Source organism: Vombatus ursinus, unplaced genomic scaffold (assembly GCF_900497805.2).
Source record: "Vombatus ursinus unplaced genomic scaffold, bare-nosed wombat genome assembly UNPS02001419.1, whole genome shotgun sequence".
Taxonomy (NCBI): domain Eukaryota; kingdom Metazoa; phylum Chordata; class Mammalia; order Diprotodontia; family Vombatidae; genus Vombatus; species Vombatus ursinus.
In genome coordinates, this window is record NW_020941197.1 from 19090177 (window position 1) to 19105817 (window position 15641).

General features: G+C 36.8%; 1 pseudogene; it reads right to left on the reverse strand.

Annotated features, from left to right (window-relative positions):
- Positions 1–14361: 14361 nt before the first annotated feature.
- LOC114045869 lies at positions 14362–14694 on the reverse strand (annotated as a pseudogene).
- Between the last annotated feature and the right edge of the window lie 947 nt (positions 14695–15641).

Genomic DNA, 15641 nt, shown 5'->3' on the forward strand with positions numbered 1-15641 from the left:
TCTCTCTCTCTCTCTCTCTCTCTCTCTCTCTCTCTCTCTCTCTCTCTGTGTCTCTCTATATTGGAAGGTAATTCCCACTATCTAGACTAATTTGTGACCTAATGATAACTCCTTGGAGCAGCTTTTGGATTTATAATGAAATAGAGCTCTATTCTCTTGTGTGGATGGCTCTACATCTTGACCAGTATAGATTCATAAGGCTGGCTTGCAGTTTGTGCTGATTCAGTCAGTCCAAAAATATTCTATCTACAAATTCTGTCTTTTCATGAATAGAAATAGTTAGGATCACTTTGTATAGAGGGCATGGCTTAATAAGGGGTTAGAAAGGTTCCCTTTTTTCAAAATCATTACCTCAAGTTTGCCATGTTGTTTGAGATTCTTACTTTATGTCCTATGTCACTGTTGGCTCATGAAAATCCTTATCTGAATGGAATTATGTGACTTGGAATGGATAACACCATGACCCAAGAACATTTATTTCCTACATTGGAATATATGTGCTAATTAGATTAACTCTTAGATAGCAGGGATTTGAGGTACTGGGTCACTGTACAGCTAAGTTTTGATGGGGAGGTAATGAAAAATAGGGCAGGTATAAACTAGTTATTCAGGAAGCAGGCTTGGAGTGGGACCAATCTAGAAGCCCTAATCTAATGTCTCTAAGAGAGGGGAGGAAGAAGCTGTGACTAGGGCTGACCCTAGATGATGCCTTCAGTGATACTATTTTTTTCCTAATGGAAGTCATGATTTAGCCTTACGAAATGCAAATGCATGAGGTCTCTGAGGGACAATCCAATATTAGAGAAGACCCGAAATAATTGTTCAGTTTGGAAGCTGGTAGAGTGAGAAAGGCTAGAGTCCCATGAATTCTATATATGATTGTATTAACTCCTTTTCTCATTCCTCCTAGGGGAGATAAGACATGTGCACATGGAAAGTTGAATAAAAATATAAGGCAACATGTGATTAAATGCTAAATGTAGGACCCACATAGCAGAGGACAATATAAGACAGCTTGTAATCAAAACATGAGGGTTGGCTAGAGATCTCCTTCTATCCTTCATCCCCCTTGCTAAAGGGCATAATTCTTATTTCTGCCTCTTCCCAAAGAGATAATTACCCAGGGTTCGTTTTGAAGGCTGACAGCATATTGACTTCACTTTGTCATAACTTTGGAATGGAAATATCTCAGGGCCTGCAAATGTAGCAGGAACATCCCACTCTTTTTCATACAGTGGCAATCTGTAAAGTTACTTCTTCTCAAGTGGCATTTGCCATTTTCTGTGATAATGAATTTGTCATGCTTCTGATGGCTTATCTGGTCAGAATTGTTTTTCCTTCCTCCCACCTCTTGAGGTATAAGACCTTTGTCCAAATGTGACCTTCTTAAAATTTTTGCTTCAGTTTTCTCATGATTCTTTTGAAGCTAGAGAGTGTTGAAAGGATTCATAACATCTAAGGCAACCTTGCCAGTGCAGCTGCAGGGAACTTCAGAGTAATTTTCCATAACATATTAGTAACTTCCCTTGTCACTAAAGTAAGAAAATAAGTAGTGGCATTAAACTGGGTTCTTTATTCAGTCAGGAAAAACGATCATCATTTTGCAAAATAATAATATTTATACTGAGTTTTCCACTCAGCACTGTGCCACAGTGCATTCTCTAAAACTACCTAGCAAGATGGCTCCAGTTGGGCAGAGAGCTCTTTCCACCCTAAGAAATGCCTTAACCATGAAAACCTTCCCCATGATTCCTGAGGCAAAGAATTGACATATTATTGTTTGTTTTTTTCCCCATAACACAAGTACTATCATACTTTAAGCAAACCTGTGATATGAAAAGTCTTTATTTATGAAACATTACTTTAAGATAAAGTTACTTGCGTTACAAAAGAATGATAATGTTGATACATCATATTTAAATACTTTAAAATTTCCAAAGCCCTCTTAAATAATGTTTTTTAAATGAACCTGAGATTTCATTGATTTGAGGAGTTTTAGTGAGTAACTCCCTCTACTAATGCAGACTGCCACCTGCTCTGCTACTTGTAGAGATTTATAGAATTGCATATTGGACTGAGAAGTTGAGTATCATTCCCAAGGTCTCACAAACAGATTGTATCAGATGCAAGACTTGAAGCCAGATTCTCCTGACTCTGAGGTCAGTTCTCTATTCACTATGACACATTGCTTCTCCAGGTAGATAATACAGACATTATTATTTTTATTTTAAAATAAATTTTATGGATATATTATTTTTTTTGCATCATCATAGTTATCTCCAGTATTTCTCTCCTTCCACCTCCCATAGTATTTTCTAATGACAAAAAAAGGAAAAAAATCAGCACAAGTGATCAATATATTGAAAAAGTCCCAAAATACATGCAATGTATAATAACAGTGAACCTCTCAGCCACCTCCACAAAGGGGTGGTTTGCATGCATTTTTTCATATTTCTTCATTCAAGTCATACTTAACCTTTATAATTTTATTACTTTTATCTTTTATTTTGCTTTTGTTATAGCTCTTTCCACTTACATTGTTGTAGTTATTGTGTATGTTTTTTTTTTTTTTGGCCCTGTTTACTTCACTCTGCATTAGTTCATGCAGATCTTTCCATGTTCCTCTGTTTCCATCACATATATAATTTCTTATAGCACAGTAATATTCCACTGCATTCATGTACCACAATTTGTTTAGCTGTTCCCCAATAAATGAGCATCTGCTTTGTTTCCAATTCTTTGCTATTGCAAAGAAGTGCTGCTATAAATGTTTTGGTGAATATGAGAATTTATTCTCATTGGTAGCTTCTTTGGGGTTGTGTGTGGTTTGTCCTTCATTCTCAAAGAGGACCATGACATCAGAAAGGTGATGACATGACTTTCAATTTACTTTGATTTGAGTGAGGGAGGGCTATGCAAGGTCACCAGCCTCACTTTCTCCTCCAGAGTCATCTGGGTCCAGTGGCTTGATATTCATCAGGATGACAGGAGATCGATCAGGATGCAATGGGAGACCCTCGCCCTTTTAAGCTAAGGTCGTTTAAGGTTCTCACATTGAGTGAGGCAATGCCCATTCAGTGAATAAGCCTCTTTAAGAAGTGAATCAAGGGATGTCACCTTTAATGAAAAAAAAAATCAAACTGGGAGTGGAAGACACTCAGGATTGCCTGCCAAAGGAGAAACAGTTACTATTTACATTCACTCTGAGCCAGATGGGCTCAAAAAATAACCATCAAGTGATGTTTGGGCAAGAACCTATTGTCCAGTCCGTGAGATCCAGAGTGAATTGAGTTTAAGGCTTGGTCTTTGAGAAAGAAATCTACCCAGTAAGCCCCAAGTTAATTAAGCTGCTTTCAGCCATCAATATTTAACTTCCTTTGGGCAGATCACCCTCAGGTAAGGAGAGCAGAGAAGAGGAGAGGAGGGAATAGGAGGGTAGGGGAAGGAGGGGAGAGGATGAGTTGAGTTACTCAACTGGAACTGGCCAACTGGGTTGCCATTCAGGTAGCTCGGAATACCCACAGGTTGTGGTTTGTCCTTCGTTCATGAAGAGGACCATGACATCAGGGAGATGATGACAACTTGCAATTGACTTTAATTTGAGTGAGGGAGGCCTGTGCAAGGTCACCAGCCTTACTTTCTCCTCCAGGAGGGTCTTCCCCTCCCAGTATGATTTTTTTTTTCTTTTTTGATTAAAGGGGCCATCCTTTCTTTGGGGTATAGTCCCAGTAACAGAGTCTCTGTTTCAAAGAGTCACTATTTGCACATTTTTTTTTTTGTGGTCTGGACCCCTAGGCAATGGGGTTAAGTGACTTGCCCAGGGTCACAGAGCTAGTAAGTATTATGTGTCTAAGGCCAGATTTGAACTCAGGTCCTCCTGAATCTAGGGTCAGTGCTCTATCCACTGTACCACCTAGCTGCCCCTACTCTATTTGCATAATTCTGAAATGCTTTCCAAAATGGTTGTACCAATTCACAGCTCCACAACTTATCATCCCTATTTCCCATCCCAATTTCATTTACACAAGCTGCCCCCATGCCTGGAGGGCACTTCCTCCTTGCCACCACCTCTTAGAATCCCCTGCCTACTTCAAAACTCAGTTCAAGTACCACTTCATACATGAGGCCTTAGCTGATTCCCCTAAGTGTTTGTGACTTTATAAAAAATTTATTTATTTTTAGTTTTCACATTCACTTGCCCAAGATTTTGAGTTCCAAATTTTCTTCCCATCTCATCCCTACCCCCACCCCAAGATAGCATGCATTCTGTGTACCCCTTCCCCTAATCTGCCCTCCCTTCTATCCCTCCCCCCCTTCGCTTATCCCCTACCCCTTCTATTTTCCTGTAGGGCAGGATATATGTCAATAACCCATTTCCTGTAGTTCTTATTTCTCGTTGCATGTGAAAACAATTTTTTTTAACATGTGTTTTTAAAACTTTGGGTCACAAATTTTCTCCCTTCCTCCCTCCCCACCCACCCTCATTGAAAAGGCAAGCAACTTGATACAGGTTATAGATGTTTAGTCATGCAAAACACTTCCATAGTAGTCATGTTGTGAAAAACTAAGTATTTTCCCCTTCATCCAATCCTGCCCCCCCTTTTATTCTATTCTCTCTTTTGACCTTGTCCCTCCTCAGAAGTGTTTGCTTCAGATTATCCCCTCCCCCAATCTGCCCTCCCCTCTATCATCCTCCTGCTCTCTTGTCCCCTTCCCCCCCCATTTTCCTGTAGGGTAAGACAGATTTCCGCACCCAATTGAGTGTGTATGGTATTCCCTCCTTAAGTCAAATCCTATGAGAATAAGATTCACTCATTCTCTCTCACCTTCCCCCATTTCCCCTCCACTGTAAAAACCTTTTCTTGTCTGTTTCATGTGAGATACTTTACCCCATTCTACCTCTCCCTTTCTCCTTCTCCCAGTATAATCTTCTCTCAACCCTTAATTTTATTTTCCAAATATCACCCCTTCATCTTCAACTCACCCTGTGTCCTTTATCTATCTATCTATCTATCTATCTATCTATCTATCTATCTATCTATGTATCTATCTATCTATCTATCTATGCATGCATATAATTTTTTCCCTTCCACTACCCCAATACTGACAAAGGTCTCATGAGTTTCAAATATCATCTTTCCATGCAGAATGTAAACAGTTCAACCTTAGTAAGTCTCTTATGATTCCTCTTTCCTGTTTACCTCTTCATGTTTCACTTGAGTCTTGTATTTGAAAGTCAAATTTTCTATTCAGCTCTGGTCTTTTCATCAAGAATGATTGAAAGTCCCCTATTTCACTGAATGACCATTTTTTCCCCTGAAGGATTATACTCAGTTTTGCTGGGTAGGTGATTCTTGGTTGTAATCCTATCTATTTCCTTTGCCCTCCGGAATATTATATTCCATGCCCTGTGGTCCCTTAATGTAGAAGCTGCTAAATCTTGTGTTACCCTGATTGTGTTTCCACAATACTTGAATTGTTTCTTTCTGGCTGCTTGCAATATTTTCTCCTTAACCTGAGAACTCTGGACTTTGGCTACAATATTCCAAGGAGTTTTCCTTTGGGGATCACTCTCAAGAGGTGATAGTGGATTCTTTCAATTTCTATTTTGCCCTCTGGTTCTAAAATATCAGGGCAGTTTTCCTGGATAATTTCTTGAAAGATGATGCCTAGGCTCTTTTTTTTGATCATGGCTTTCAGATAGTCCAGTAATTTTAAAATTATCTCTCCTGGATCTCTTTTCCAAGTCAGTTGTTTTTCTAGTGAGATATTTCACGTTGTTTTCTATTTTTCCATTCTTTTGAATTTCTTTTGCAGTATCTTGATTTCTCATAAAGTCACTAGCTTCCAATTTCTCCATTCTGATTTTTAAGGAAGTATTTTCTTCAGTAAGCTTTTGGACTTCCTTTTCCATTTGGCCAATTTTGGTTTTTAGGGCATTCTTCTCCTCATTGGATTTTTGGATCTCTTTTGCCATTTGGGTTAGGCTATTTTTAAAGTGTTATTTTCTTCAGTATTTTTTTGGGTCTCCTTTAGCAAGCTGTTGACTTGTTTTTCATGATTTTCTTGCATCACTCTCAGTTTTTCCTCTATTTCTCTTACTTGCTTCTCAAAATTGTTTTTGAGCTTTTGCATGGCCTGGGACCAATTCATATTTTTCTTGGAGGCTTTGGATGTAGGAGCTTTGACTTTGTTGTCTTCTTCTGGTTGTATGTTTTGCTCTTCTTTGTCACCAAAATAAGATTCTATAGTCTGACTCTTTTTGCACTGCTTACTCATAATCCCAGCCAATTACTTGAGTTACAAACTCTTTGTTAAGGTAGGGGTCTGTTTCCAGTGTGGAGAATGTACTGTCCCAAGCTTCAGGGGTTTTGTGCAGGTGTTTTCAGAGATACTTCTAGGGACCTGTAAATTTTCAGTTCTTTCAAGGTTCTATGATCAAGGGCGAGGTGTTTACTTCTTTCCTGGCCTGTGCTCTGGTCTATGAGTGACCACAAACACTCTTTTCTGCCTTGGAACTGTGAGGAGGATTTCCTTTCCACCACATCAGCACTCCTCCTCACCCCAGCACTGCCACCCAGAACTGTGTCCCAGATCCAAGCATAGACAAAGCAAGAAAATCCTGCACCAGCAAAGAGATCTCTGCAATCCCTCTCTGATCAGCCACTTGATTCCCTCTCAGTCTGTGGGCGGAAAGCTCAGGAGGCAGCTGCCACCCTGGGGCCAGGCTCAGGGACTGGGGCTGAGACCTAGCTTCTCTCTCACCGCAGAAACAGACTTTTCCCACTGACCTTCTAAGTTATTTTTGGCCTTCATGGATTGAGAAGTCTGGAAACCACCACAGTTGCCTGTGATTCAGTCCTCTGAGGCCTGCTACAGTTTCACTGAGGCCTGTGTGCTCACATTGAACTGTGCTCCTCTCCCAGACCAGTGTGACATACCTTTCTGATCAACCATCCAGGTTGTCTTGGGTTGGAAATTGTTTCACACTGTCTTTTTGTGGCTTCTGCTGCTTTAGAATTTGTTTAGAGCCATTTTTATGGGTATTTGGAGGGGTTTGGGAGAAAGCTCAAACAAATCACTGCTTTTACTCTGCCATCTTGTCTCCGTCCCTGTTTGTGACTTTTTTCCAACAAAAAATACATTGAATTCACTTTATTTATAAATAACACTTCCTGAGGCAGTACCTAAAAGACAGCCCTGTGATTCTGTGTGCTGCACTTAATACATGAAAGGAGACCTAGCTTCTGATTGGCCAATAGTCTTCTTTAAGTTAGGATGCTGAGGAAAGCAATGATTTTGCAGAAGGACTTCAAGAGAAGCAGTTGGGAGAAGCAAGTATGACCTTTGGAATGACTATAGAGACCCTCAGAGATGCTGACATGTAAAACTAGCTTTATCCCTGTTCCCTTGACTTCCATTGTTTTCAACCTTAGAGACAGCTGAGAGCAGAATTTCCCTCAGTGAAATTGTTTTCTCTCCTTGATGGAACTGAGGTGTTTGATCTTGTTTCGAGCAAAAACAAATGCTTCTTTCCTATTGTTTTTTCTTTGTCCTCTTCTAACCTGAATAACTTCCCTAACTTCCATTTGTTATTTTTTCTTGGATAAGTGAATTTACTTGATATCCTTTATTTGTAGTGATCTTTGTTTAATTAGCTTTTGGTGGGAGGTAGCTAAGTAAGTTATAATAAGCTAGCTAATACTCTCCGCTGCAGAGTGATTGTGGATGATGCCTTTCATTCTGAACCTATTATACCCCAAACTTACAATATTTGAGTTAAGATAGATAGATTTCTAGACTAGAATGCCACACTTGGAGATGAGAGTCCAGGCAAATTTTCAGTCCTGGATCCTGTCTTCCCTCTCACTAGGTGGCTTGTGGGGCCACCATGGACCTACTTTTACTCTCTTCAAACATGACAACTGCAGTCTCCTCTGAAGACAGGGAGGTCCAGATTCCATATCAAATCTATCCACACCACATGTGACCAAAGCAGCTTTTATAAATTAGACAATGTATAAGAAAAGAATCCATTATCTTAGGTATATTTGGTTTCAGTTATATGTGTATGTGCTGTTTCCCAAATAGAAGGTAAGGTCCTTGAGGACAGGAACTTTTTGCTTTTTATCTTTGCATTCCAGCCACCCAGTAATAAATGTAATTGATTGGTTGCTTAAAATCATAGATGAAGAAAACAAGCCCTAAGGTGCTTAAGGTGACTTGTTTGAGGCCATATAATACTAAGTGCCAAAGCAGAGATTTAAATCTAGGTCTTCTAATTCTACATCTAGCATTCTTGCTAGATTATACTGTGCTTTACAAAACATTCTATTTATATACAGTCTTTCTTGTGCCTTTCTATGCCAAGTGAAGGATACAAGCACAATTATACATGTTATACAATAAGACATAGTACCAATGGCAGCAGTCCCTGCCTTGTCTCCTCATTTGCACTCTCCATATGTGAAAGGCCTTGGAAAGGAGGAAAGTCTCTCCCCTTCAGGAAGTGACTTAGACTAATGCTCTCTTATTTTTTTTTCCCAATGCACTCTCTTTTCTGCACACTGCTGGTTTTGGATGAGTTTCATTTTCACGTACATGACAATCTCAAAACTGAACAGTGTGAGGGAAGGAAAAATAATAGAAAGTATCAGTGAAAGTTATTTTGTGTCAATGAGTAACAAAAGATCTATCTATCTATCTACATATATATATATGTGTATGTGTGGTATATCCATATGTTTTATATTCTATATATAAATGTATATATGTATATATTCTGTGAGAACAGAGACACATACTGGAAGTGTAAAACTGTAAACACAGTATAAGAATATCCATCAGAACAGAAACATTAAGATTACAAGTAGTTCTTGGGGATCTAAACTGTAGAAAGCAAACATGTATTTGGAAATTGGGGAAAAGGAGAACGTACTTTGGATTTGAAAAGGTAAAAATTTCTCAGTTATCATAAAAGAGAAATGGTGGCTGATGTATGAAATTAAAAAAAAAACAAAAAAAAAACCTTACCTTAAATGTTGTTTTTACATTCTGGCCAACAAGGAAAACTTGCTTTCTGTCAAACTCAAATTTCTGTCTCCTCTATGCCTTTGCTCACGCTGTCCCTCTATGCCTGGAATATGATTTCCCCTTTCCTCCACCTCTTATTATACTTAGATTACTTTTCAAGTCTCAATTAAGGTGCCACTCATACCCCTCGCCATTTGTTAATTCACTCCCCTTTTTCTAATGATGATGTGTTTACTGGCTTACATATTGTATCCCACCTTCATGCCAGAAACTGTTTTTGTTTTTTTAATCCCAGTGTCTAACACACAGTAGAAGATTAATAAATGCTTATTGACTTGATAGTAATCAGAACCTCAACAAGCAAAACTACTGTATGCCCCCTATGCTAGGCATTATGGATGATGACAAAAAGAAATGTGAGACCTGCTCCCTACCCTTGTAGTACCTATAATTCATTTGTGTATGTAAACATTCAATTATAGAGGGGTTTATTGAATGTCAACATTAATAATCATAAATGACAATTATATAGCACTTTAAAATTTGCAAAGAGATTTATATACATCATTTCTTTTCAGCCCTATAGTATCTCTATGAGGAAGATGCTACAAGTATTATCATCACCATTTTATAGATGAGAGAACTGAGGCTCCAAGAAAAAGGTGACTTACTTTTCACATAGCAAGTGTTGCAAGATTAATTTGAACTCAAGTTTCTTGGATCCAAGTCCAGCAATCTATTTACTATATCATACAAAGATAGAGAAAACATGACATTTACCTTCAAGGAGCCATGAATCTTCTTATGGAGCTATAACATTAACATGTAAACAGTCAAATAAATATATAAGACCTTATTTAATGAAATGCCCAAAGAAAAATATGGAGAACATATCAAGTCAGCCAGTGACTAATCAAGTGCTTGATTATGTAAAACAAATAAGAAATACAAAATCCTAGGAGCATAAGAAATGTAGAACATAATTAAAAGAGAGAGAGCACTGGGATTATTCAGGAAAGATCTGATAGAGGAATTGGACTTTCAATAAGATGCAACATTTGTTTTAGGAGAAAGCCGATTGCTGTAGGAGAACAACATGAAAAAAGGAGAGAAATGAACGTGGAACATATAAATCATGGCAAAGGATAAGGATCTGGCAGATCTAGAGGGTTTGTTTGGAAAAGTGAGAAATATCAAATCCGGCCTCAGACCAAACACTTGACATGCACTAGCTGTGTCACGTTGGACAAGTCACTTAACCCCGATTGCCTCACCAAAAACAAAAACAAAACAAAAAAAAAGAAAAAAAAGAAAAGCGAGAAACAATCCTAGGTTGGTAAAGCATAGCCAATTCTTGGGCAATCTTGCATGCTAAATCAAGAAATGCATTCCTTAAGTAATATGAAACTATGCTAGGTACATGAACATGTATGCAGGTTGGACTAGATTTGTTAAAATGAAGGTAAAGAAATTTCCTTGGAGATTATGGCCACAAAAAAGCATAATTGACCATCCAATAGAAAGCATATGATTATCTCAATAGATGCAGAAAAAAGCCTTTGATAAAATAAAGCAATCATTCCTATTAAAAACACTAGAGAGTATAGGAATAGGTGGAACTTTCCTTAAAATGATGAGTAATAGTTATCTAAATAAGGATAAGCTAGAAGACTTCCCAGTACAATTAGGGGTAATGCAAGGATGCCCATTACAACCTCTATTATGTAATATTGTACTAGAAATGTTAATTATAGCAATAAGAGAAAAAGAGAAATTAAAGGAATTAGAATAGGTAATGAGGAAACAAAATCATCACTCTTTGCAGATGATATGATAATATACTTAGAAAATCATAGATAATCAACTAAAAACTACTTGAAATTATTAACAACTTTAACAAAGTTGCAGGATACAAAATAAACCCACACAAATCATCAGCATTTCCGTATATTACCCACAAAGTCCAGCAGCAAGAGATAGAAAGAGAAATTCCATTTAAAATACTATAGACAATATAAAATATTTTGGAAGCTACCTGCCAAGACAAACCCAGGAATTATATGAACACAGCTATAAAACACTTTTCACACAAATGAAGTCAGATCTAAACTATTGGAAAAATGTTAATTGCTCCTGTGTAGACTGAGCCACTATAGTGAAAATGACAATTCTACCTAAATTAGCCTATTTATTCAGCTCCATCTCAACCAAATTATCAAAAATTATTTTATAGAGCTAGAAAATAATAATAACAAAATTCATTTGGAAAAAAAAAAGCAAACCAAAAGTTCAAGGATATCAAGGGAATTGAAAAAAATGTGAAAGAAGGCAGTCTAGCCCAACTAGATCGCAAACTGTACTATAAAATGATTATTATCAAAACAATCTGGTACTGGCTAAGAAATAGAGTGGTGGATCAGTGGAATAGATTAGGCACAAATTATATTATAGTAAAAGACCATAGTAATATAGTATATGAAAAACCCAAACAAAACTCATTATTTGACAAAAACTTCTCAGAAAACTGGAAAACAATATGGCATGAACTAGGTATAGACCAACATATTATATTGTATACCAAGATAAGGTCAAAATGGGTACATGATTTACACATAAAGAGTGATACCATAAGCATATTAAGAGAGCATGGAATAATTTATCTGTCAGATTTCATAGATAAGGGAAGAATTTAGGATCAAGGAAGATATAGAGAGCATTACAAAATGTAAAAGAGATAATTTTGATTATATAAAATTGAAAAAGGTTTTACATAAACAAAAGCAACACAAACTAAATTAAAAGCAAAACAGAAAACTCACACCTATCAGAAAGGCTAATATGACAAAAAAGGAAAATATTAGATGTTGGAGGGGATGTGGGAAAACTGGGACACTAGTTAATGCACTCCTGGTGAAATTGTGAACTTATCCAGCTCTGGAGAGCAATTTGGAATCATGCCCAAAGGGCTATAAAACTGTGTATACCTTTTGATCAAGCAATACCAGTACTACATCTGTATCCCAAAGAGATCATAAAAAAGAGAAAAGGACCAACTTGAACAAAAATATTTATAGCAGCTCTTTTTGTAGTGGCAAAGAATTGGAAATTGAGGGGATGCCCATCAATCAGGAAATGGCTGAACAAATTGTAGTATATGAATGTAATGGAATAGCATTGTGCTAAAAGAAATGATGAGCAGGAAGATTTCAGAAAAATTTGGAAAGACTTACATGAACTTATGTTAAGTAAACTTAACTTATAGTTAAGTAAACAGAACCAGTACAACGCTGTACACAGTAACAACAATATTGTTTGATGAAGAACTGTGAATGACTTAGCTATTCTGAGAAAAACAATGATCTAAGACAATCCCAAAGGAGTGATGATGAAGCATACTATTTGCCTCCACAGAAAGCACTGATTGAATACAGAGAGAAACGTATTATTTTTCACTTTCTTTACATCATTTTTTCCTTTTATTCATGTCTTCTTGTACAAAATGGCTAATATGGAAATGTTTTACATAATTGCACATGTATAACCTATGTCTTATTGTTTACCATCTCAGGGAGGAGGGAAGGGAAGGAAGTGTGAGAAGGATAGAATTTGGAACTCAAAATTTTATATAAATATGTTGAAATTGTTTTTAAATTGCTGAACTACCCAAAAACCCTGATTAAAAAAGCCTCAACATCATTTTTCAAGAAATTATCGAGGACAAATGTCTTTATATTCTAGAACCAGAGGTCAAAATAGAAATTGAAAGAATTGATTGATCAACTCCTGAAAGAGATCCCAAGATGAAAACTCCCATGAATATTATAGCCAAATTACAAAGCTCCCAGATCAGGGAGAAAATATTGCAAACTGCCAGAAAGAATGAATTATCATGGAGCCAGAATCAAGATAACACAAGATTCAGCAGTTTCTACATTAAAGGATCAGAAGACTTAGAATATATATTCTGGAGGGCAGAAGACCTAGGATTACAAACAAGAATCCTCTACCTAGAAAAACTGAGTATAATCCTTCAGGGGGAAAATGGATATTCAATGAAAGAGAGGACTTTCAAGTATTCTTGATGAAAATAACAAAGCTGAATAAAAAAAAATTGACTTTCAAATTTAAGACTCAAGAGAATCATGAAAATGTAAATAGGAAAGAGAAATCATAAAGGATTCAATAAGTTTAAACTATTTATATTCCTATAGGGGAAGATGATATTTGTTAATCTTAAGAACTTTCTCATTATTAGGACAATTAAAAGGAGTATATATAGACAGAGCACACAGGTGTGAGTTGATTATAATGGAATACTATTTAAAAAATAAGATAAAGGAGTGAGAACCAGAAGTGGGAAGGGAGAGGTATAACAAGGTAAATTATCACTCATAAAAGAGGCTCAAAAGAGCTTTTACACTGGAAGGGGATAAAGGGAAGGTGAGGTGGGGGGCTTTATTTTTGCTCTCATTGGAATTGACTCAAAGAGCAAGTTACATACACACTTAGTTGGACATAGAAATCAGACTTACTGTACATGAAAGTGGGAGGGGAATGGAATACAGAAAGGAGGGCTAATGGGAAGATTGGGGGAGGCAGTAGTCAGAAGTAAAACACTCAAAGATGGATAGGATGAAAGGAGAGAGAAAAGGATAAACAGGAGGGAATATAGGATGGAGGAAATACACACAGTAATCATAACTGTGAAAAAAATATCTTTTTCCTCTGTCCCTAAACCTACCTGTATCCCACATAAAGGATATGCTCAATATTCTTCTTTGTACACTTTTTTATAAGAGGAGGATCATGAGATGTTTGCTTTCCTCATGCCTTCCTCCATGTTTGTATTCTCTTCTTTTCATTTACTTCATTTATCTCCCTTATTTTTCATTTCTTCTTCTTTACCTCATCTCTTTTTTCTTTCCTCTTTTTAAGTCAATGAAACAACAAAGCATACTTAGGTCTTTTATGTCAGTCACATATCTGTGACTAATGATAAGACATCTCAAGGGTGGAGTGGGAAGGAAGAAAAAAAGGAAAAATAAAGTTACATGATAATTTTGTTATATATTTAAAAACAATAGCAAGTTGTATATAATAGATTTACAGTTTCATGTACAATCATCTTTTTGCTATTTTACTATGTTTTAGAAATGCTTATTTTATTTCCTGAGTTTAGATAAAATAAATATTAAAAAAAAACCCAATTTCTGGAGCTGACTTTCCTTTTCAGACCACCAACTGTCCTCAGGTCCACGTATAAGAGTTCATATCATTCTCTTTTTTTTTTTGCAAAAATGTGTAATTTTATTTATCAGTTTTCATATTCTAGATCCTTGAGGGATAGAGCATCACTTGGATCCTGTGTCCAATGACCTTGGCAGGAAGATTGCTTCTGAACTTGGCTTGAACCATTCCACTATTTCCATGAGCTTGAGTAACTTTCCCCTAGATAACTCTTGTTCTGCTTGGTTTCCCACCAGGAGTCACTGTGTTGTTTTTGGCTTTGTATACATAAGCACATCTCTTGCCCAAATAGAATTCAGTTTCATCCCGAGCATAGACTCCTTCAATTTTCAGAAGAGCTGTATGTTCCCTCTGGTTTCGCAGGCCTTGCTTGTAGCCAGCAAAAATGACCTTGGATCACAGTTTTTCAGACATTATGCTGTTCTAGAAGTCCTGTTTCCAGCAGGCCTCCCCAGCTCCAAGATGGAGGAAAAAGGAAGTACCCATTCCCTTCTTCCGCAAGCTTCTGCTAGATTTTTTGTGGCTACTTGGGTTTACATTGTCCTCATTAGCATGACTTGCCCTATGGTCTTGGTCTCCGCTGCTTTCACCTATTCCTGACCTGGAGCTGGCTTTCCTAGTTCTACTCCTCTGCCTACCAGCATCAACTTTCTTATGCTCCTCTTTTTTGTGGAATTTTGGACTGACTGGACCATTCTTATTCTACTTCTTTTTATATTACTTAGGTGCTTGGTCTTTCAGCTATTTGTTGGAATTTATGGGACAGTTGGGACTTCTCTATGACCTTTCTTAATGTCACCTTAACTAGAAGCCCTGACCTTTTCCAGTATACCATACTGCCTTTTCTAAATATTCTGACAAGATTGAATTACTTTAGATGCATTCATTTTTTTACTCAATTATAAACACTAGATTTATACTTATTTTTCAAGTGTTCTAAAAATCATAAAAAGAAAAACACAGAAGATACACACCCACAACAAGATGCACTTTTTACAATTTTATACAAGAAATCTGGATTTAATTCTGTTGTTTTTAATTTTTCCCTCAAGTTAATACCATCATGTCCAATACCATTCAATGTATCCAACTCAATCTGTTTGAAGACTGTCAGAACATCTCAGGTTTTGTTGCCAAAAAAAGGACATATTTCCCCAACACCTTTCTGCACTCAGTTAAAATGATTTTAAATAGCAGAGTAATTATATAGTTTATTGAATGATCTCACTTAATTTAAATCATTGTATTCATACTATGGAGAAAGTTTTCCTATGAATTATCTGTGACTTATTGGATATAAGTTATTTAACCATTATAAGAAGTGTACACTGTGCCATACTGGAGTTAGAAGTCTAGGGTAC